The sequence below is a fragment of the Melozone crissalis genome, unplaced genomic scaffold, assembly GCF_028551555.1.
Source record: "Melozone crissalis strain CALT ecotype California unplaced genomic scaffold, PUWL_Pcris_2 ptg000660l_1, whole genome shotgun sequence".
NCBI lineage: Eukaryota > Metazoa > Chordata > Aves > Passeriformes > Passerellidae > Melozone > Melozone crissalis.
Window position 1 is genome coordinate 27,448 of NW_026536331.1, and position 6,020 is coordinate 33,467.

The 6,020-nt window shown below is 47.9% G+C and overlaps 1 long non-coding RNA gene across 1 annotated transcript; it reads left to right on the forward strand.

Moving 5' to 3' along the window:
* The first annotated feature begins 1,711 nt into the window (after positions 1-1,711).
* Positions 1,712-5,399, forward strand: LOC128950494 (uncharacterized). The gene is made up of 3 exons (XR_008484366.1): positions 1,712-1,787; positions 5,131-5,155; positions 5,245-5,399. It is a non-coding gene; the product is annotated as an uncharacterized LOC128950494 (long non-coding RNA).
* The last annotated feature ends 621 nt before the right edge of the window (positions 5,400-6,020 follow it).

The following is a 6,020-nucleotide window of genomic DNA, read 5'->3' on the forward strand; positions in this document are numbered from 1 at the left end:
CCCTCCAATGACATCACCACCATGACGTCACCCCTATGACATCACCACATTCGATGACTTCATCTTTCTCCCCTCTCCCCCCCCCCCACAGTGGACGAGCCCGCCCGGAAGCACCGGAAGTGACGATTTTGGGGACCCCGCCCCCATTTCAGGAGGGGGCGTGGCCAACACCTGCCCCTCCCCCACCCTCGCCCCTCCCCCCACCCTCACCCCTCCCCCAACCCCCCCAAATTCAAAGAGGGGGCGTGGCCAAAATTGGCTCCTCCCCCACCCCAAACCACCCAAAATATGGGAAAGGGGCGTGGCCAAAGCTGGTCCCTCCCCCACAAAGAACCCCCAAAATTCAGGGAGGGGGCGTGGCCAAATTCGGCCCCTCCCCCACCCCAAGCTCCGCCCCCTCGGGGGGTTTTTGGGGCCGCCCCCTGCAGTGGGGCCCCCCAAACCCCTCCCCCCAAAATTTGGGAAAAGGGGCGTGGCCTAAGTTGGTCCCTCCCCCAATTCCCCACAAGCCCCTCCCCCCTTATTTCCCCTCCCCACCCCCCAATTTTTGGGATTTTGGGGTGGCCCCGCCCCCAAATATCGAGAAGGGGCGCGGCCAATTCGGCCCCTCCCTCCTCTCCCAAGCCCCGCCCCTCCCCCACCCCCGGCGTCGCTTATTTATTGCCAATAAAGGGAATTTGCCCCTCCCCCACCCCCGAAATTTGGGGTTTTTTGGTCTTTTTTGGGGTGGGGGAGGGGCGGGGGAGGGGGGGTGAAAGGAGCTAATTGGGGGAGGGGCTAATTAGGGTGGGGCCGTCTTAATTAGGATGGGAAGGGGATAATTGGGGTGGGAGGGACTAATTGCGGTGGGGGGGCTAATTAGGGACGGGCTAATTAAGGAGAAAGGAGGGGATAATTGGGGTGGAGTGGCTAATTGGAGTGGAGGAGGGGCCAATTAGGGTGGGGAGGGGTTAATTAGGGAGGGGGGCTCACTGGGAGGAGAGAGGGGTTAATTGGCGTGGGGGAGCTAATTAGAGCGGCAGGCGGGGCTAATTAAAGTGGCGTGGAGCTAATTAGGGAGGGACAGGTATTAATTAAGATGGGAAGGGGATAATTGGAGTTGGAGGGACTTAATGGGGTGGGGGAGGGGTTAATTAGGGTGGGGCAGAGCTAATTGGAGGGGCCTAATTGGGGAGTAGGGAGGGGCTATAGGCTCCTGTAGTGTTCAGTGGGGGTTCTAGAAGGTTCTATAGGTTCCAGATGGTTCTAGAAGGTTCTATAGGGTTTCCATCGGGTTCCAGATGGTTCTAGATGCTTCTACAGGGTTTCCATTGGGTTCCAGATGGTTCTAGAAGGTTCCATAGGGTTTCCATAGGGTCCCAGGGGGCTCTATAGAGCTCTGGAGGGATCTGGAGGGTTCCTTGGAGATTCTAGAGGGTTCCCTAGGGTTTCTAGAGGGTTCTAGAGGGTTCCTTAGTGTTTCTAGAATGTTCCATAGGGGTCTGCAGGGTCTCCATGGGGTTCCCGAAGCGCTCCCGCCGCTCTCCGCAAGGGGGCGCCCCGCGCTCCCCTAAGCCCCGCCCATTTCCCCGCCCACCCCGCTCCGTCCCCGCCCCCTTCTCCCGCCAGGACCGTACCATCCCGCGTAGGCCTCGGAGGGGGGAGCTCCCCGCTCTCCCCTCCCCTCTCGCGGGTTGGTGGGAGGTGCCGGCCGAGGCTATAAAAAGGCTGGCGGGCGCGCGCGGCGCGCAGTGCCGGCGCCACGTGGAGCGGACGCGGAACGTCCGGCACCGCCATGGCCTCCAACGGTACCGGCGCCGCGGGGACCCGCAGCTCCTTCTTTCCCCGGGCAGGGAACCCCGAGCACCGGGGAGGGACCCCCAGACCCCTCCTTGCCCCGGGGGCGGGTGGGGGCTGCAGCGCCCAACGCGGTGTGGGAGCACCGGGGGGGAAACCTGAGGGGGTTCCGGCGGCCGCCGCGCTTAATACGGCGTTGGTTGTGTTGTTTTTAATTAATGCTCTTTGCAACGGTCATTTTGTCGTTAATTGGTGTAGTTAAGGCGTTGTTTCATTGTGGGTTTTTCGCCGTCAGCGCTGCTCTGGGGTTGTGTGTGATTTGCGCGCTGTGTGGGGTTTGATGCTGTCCCGTTTCCGCCGCGCCTCAGTTCTCTTTTTTTAATTCTTAAATTAATTTTCGTTTTAGTATTTCTCCTCATTACACTTACATCACTTATATTTTAAACCCAAACCGCAAATTTCGGGCGCTCTTTCGGGTTATTTTTCCTGCTAAAACCATCGCGGGTGGGGCGGGGGCCGAACAAAGCGCCGCGCCCGGATGCTCCTCGCCGGCAGCGGGGGAGGAAAATTAAGCCCACAGCCCCCAACTTTAACACAAAACTTGAATTTTTGGTGCAATTCCCAGGAATTTGTTTGGATTTTGGGGGAATTTCGGGATGTTTTAGGGGGTCCGGGACCCGCTTTTTCCCCCGCCCGCCATTTTGTAGTTTTGCCTCTGCGCCACGCCGCCATTTTGTGCGCGCGGCGCGTGCGCGGCGCCGCTGCCGCAGTGACACATCCGGGTTCTTCGTTAAATCTAATACAATCAAATCAAGTCGAATTAAACCAAATTTAATCAAATTAAGCAGGTATATCGAAAATTAACTCTAAAATTTAGGCTTTGGCCGTAAAAAAATCCCCCCACGGTTTTTTACCTGCGAGACGGGAAGTCGCCGCTGTGTGAGGGGGAGGATTCAGTTCCGCACTCTCCAGTGCGGATTTCTGAGGGAGAAGTAAAAGTATTTTAATGAAATCTAAAGTTTTATAAGTAAATTTGTGTTTTATTGTGCTGTTTATACCATTTTTGGGGGGGTATTTGGTTTTAAATTTAGTTTTTTACATTCTCCAAATATTCCCCCCCCCCCGGAGGCACGCCTTTTGTTAGGCGAAGCCTGAAGGGAGTTGAGAGTTTCCCTACACTTGAACAACGAAATATTAAATTTCAAAGTTTTCCTTTAATTTTATGTATAAATTATTTAATTCCTTCATTTTGTGAGGTTTTGGAGGCTTTTTGCCGTTAGAGCCATGTGCTTTCACACCCCGTTTTGTTATGTGGTGCTTGAGGGGTATTTAAACTCTTTCTTGCTGTTTCTTGTCGAAATCAATAAATTAACTTCATTATTGCTTTTTGTAACACAGAAATAATTAAGTTCGAGCTCTGCGTGCTTTTAAAGGGGGATATGTTGCTGTAAAAACCGGAATTTTAGACCCTTTTCGTTGTACTGAGCCTGAGGGGGCTTTAAGGCTTCACGTCCCTTTTCACACCTAAGTAGTAAAATCCATCTTTATTTTCCCTTTTTTACAATTAAAAACAACAAAATCTGCAGTGATTTGGGGGAAGCCAAGATAAATCTTTTTTTGGGCGGGAAATTTCACTCCAGCCGGCCGTTCGGTCCTTTTGGGTGATGAAACACCCAATTTTTCTTATTTGATGCTGAAATTTCGCTATTTCTGCCCGAACTAAAAATTACTCCACATCATCTTATTAAATTGATAATCAAAAAAGCCCTAATGCATTGGGGAAAATCTGTTTTTTGTATTTTATTCATTGAGTTGTTGTTCGTCTGGAAATAAACAGCGTTATGAATATTAGCACCTTATTTAAGTTATTCTTATAGTTTATGTTTTTTCTGAGTAATTAGCCCCAATTTTTAACCATTTCTCCCTGGATTTAATAAATGAGGGAAATTGATTTATTTTTAAGCAATTCTGATCAATTAACCCCAACTCTTTTCTTCCTGGTATTTAATAAATACTGGAATATATATTTATTTTAAACAAATTTTCTTGATGAACCCCAATTTTTAAAGCCCCTTTTCCCCAGGATAATGAACTATGGTAATTTTATTTATTTTGGGCGATTTCTGATTCATTAACCCCAATTTTAATCCTTTCCTCGCTTGATTTAATGAACTAAGGAAGATATAATTATTTTAAGAACTTTCTGCTTGAATAACCGCAGTTTTTAAGAGCTTCCTGTCCAGATTGAATAAATGTGGAAAAACGAATTTATTTTAGGTGATTTCTGATTGATTAACCTGATTTTTAACCCTTTCCTCCCTGATTTAATGAATTAGGAAAAGCGCATTTACTTAAAGCGTTTTTTGCTTGATTAATCTGAATTTTTAACCCTTTCCTCCCCAGACGTAGTAATTACAGAAATTTGATTCATTTTATGCAATTTTTACTTGATTAACCTGAATTTTTCACCCTTTTCTCCCTCAGATTTAACAAATTAGGAAATATAAATTTACTTTAAGCAATTTCTCATTATTAACCCCAGTTTTTAACCCTTTCCTCCCCAGATGTAGTATTCACAGAAAATTGCTTTATTTTATGCCATTTTTGCTTGATGAACCTGCACTTTTAACCCTTCTCCTCTCCAGCTGTAATAATTACAGAAAATCGATTTCTTTAAGCAATTTTGTTGGATTAACCCGAATTTTTAACCCTTTCCTCCCCAGACGTAGTAATTACAGACAATTGATTTGTTTTATGCGATATTTGCTTGATTAACCTCAATTTTAACGCTTTGCTCCCCGGACGTAATAATGCTAGAAAATATATTTCTTTTAAGCAGTTTTTGCTTGATTAACGCGAATTTTTAACCCTCCCTCCCCAGACGTAATGATTCAGAAGTTTGATTTGTTTTATGCGATTTTTACTTGATTAACCTCCACTTTAACCCTTCCCTCCCAAGCGTAATCATTTCAGAAATTTGATTGATTTTATGCGATTTTTACTTGATTAACCTCCACTTTTAACCCTTCCCTCCCCAAGTGTAATCATTTCAGAAATTTGATTGATTTTATGCGATTTTTACTTGATTAACCTCCGCTTTAACCCTTCCCTCCCCAAGTGTAATCATTTCAGAAATTTGATTTGTTTATGCGATTTTACTTGATTAACCTCCGCTTTTAACCCTTCCCTCCCCAAGTGTAATCATTTCAGAATTTGATTTGTTTTATGCGATTTTTACTTGATTAACCTCCGCTTTTAACCCTTCCCTCCCCAAGTGTAATCATTTCAGAAATTTGATTGATTTTATGCGATTCTCGCTTGATTAACCCGGATTTTTCACCCTTCCCTCCCCAGATTACAGCCAGACGGCGACCCAAAGGTACGGCCCCCCCTTCCTAACCCTTCCCCGCCCCTGAAATTCCCCATTTTTATTGGGAATTTGTCCCGAATTTTGTTTTTCCTCCTCAGTTACGGCGCCTACCCCGCCCCCCCCAGCCAGAGCTACGGGCAGGGGCGGGGGCAGAGCTACGGCCAGCAGAGCTACGGCGGCTACGGGCAGGGCTCGGACTCGGGGTACGGCCAGGGGGGGTACAGCTCCTCCTACGGACAGAGCCAGATCGGTGAGTGAGGGGAAAAATATCAAAATGTAAAATAATTCACAAAATCCCCGTGTTTGTATCCCAATGTACCCAACACTGAGCCCAAAACTGCCCCAGGGACTCGGGGTACGGCCGGGGGGTACAGCTCCTCCTACGGACAGAGCCAGAGCGGTGAGTGAAAATAAAAATGTAAAATATATAAAATAATTCACAAAAATCCCCGTGTTTTGTATCCCAATGTACCCAAACCTGAGCCCAAAACTGCCCCAGGACTCGGGCTACGGCCAGGGGGGGGTACAGCTCCTCCTACGGACAGAGCCAGAGCGGTGAGTGAGGGGAAAAATATAAAAAAATATCAAAATAATTCATAAAAATCCCAAAAATCCCCGTTGTTCTACTCCGTTGTATGCAAAGCTGAGCCCAAAACTGCCCCAGGGACTCGGGGTACGGCCAGGGGGTACAGCTCCTCCTACGGACAGAGCCAGAGCGGGTGAGTGAGGGGAAAAATATAAAAAATATCAAAATAATTCATAAAAATCACAAAGTCCCCACCCTTGGGTCCCATTGGAGCCAAAATTGGCGCTTTTGGGGCTCAAATTGAGCTGAAATTTGCCCTGGAACCTTCAAATGTGACCCTGAAACTGC